Below are 658 nucleotides of genomic sequence, written 5' to 3'. Positions count from 1 at the left end.
TAGCCCTATCTACTTTCTTGAATACTACTAGGCAATACTGAAGTTGCCTTGAAAAGTAGTATTAATTTGATAGCTTCAACGACAGCTTATCAGTACACCTTATCTTGGATCAATAAAGGTCAACACCCAATGTTGACCAAAGATAGGTGCACATTATGAGTTGACCATATGGGTCAATGTTTTGTCTTTACCTTAGTGAACAAGGGAGACAGGCATCCCAACTTTGGGAGAGAGTGACCATGAGTCACGTTCCCAAAGGAGAAGATTTTCCTTAGGTAGTAACCATTTGTCATTCTAGGAATGAAGAGGATTCTTACATGTTAATGGCCATATGTCCTCCTCCTAATAGAGAGGATTTTTGTATTGTTTTTCGAACTAGCCAAGTTGAGGTTGTTAGGGTTTTTGTTTCTAGAAATTTGGAGAGGCTATAAATAAAAGTGTTTCCTCTCTTATAAATTCACTTTGAGATTAGTATTGTTATAGTGTCAAAATATTGTACCATCATACCTGTCTCCAAAGTCATGGCTATACCCAATATGGTATCTTCTAGCCACTTCTTGATAATTTGTCAGACCTTTCTTAAGAGCTCATAAACACCATCATATCACCATCAAACACTCCAAACCAAGAGCATTCCCCCATCTCCCCCATTGTTTTT

The sequence above is a fragment of the Vigna radiata genome, chromosome 1 (genome assembly GCF_000741045.1).
Source record: "Vigna radiata var. radiata cultivar VC1973A chromosome 1, Vradiata_ver6, whole genome shotgun sequence".
Classification (NCBI taxonomy): Eukaryota; Viridiplantae; Streptophyta; class Magnoliopsida; order Fabales; family Fabaceae; genus Vigna; species Vigna radiata.
The sequence above is the reverse complement of the archived record's forward strand: the minus strand, read 5'-3'. Positions refer to the sequence as shown.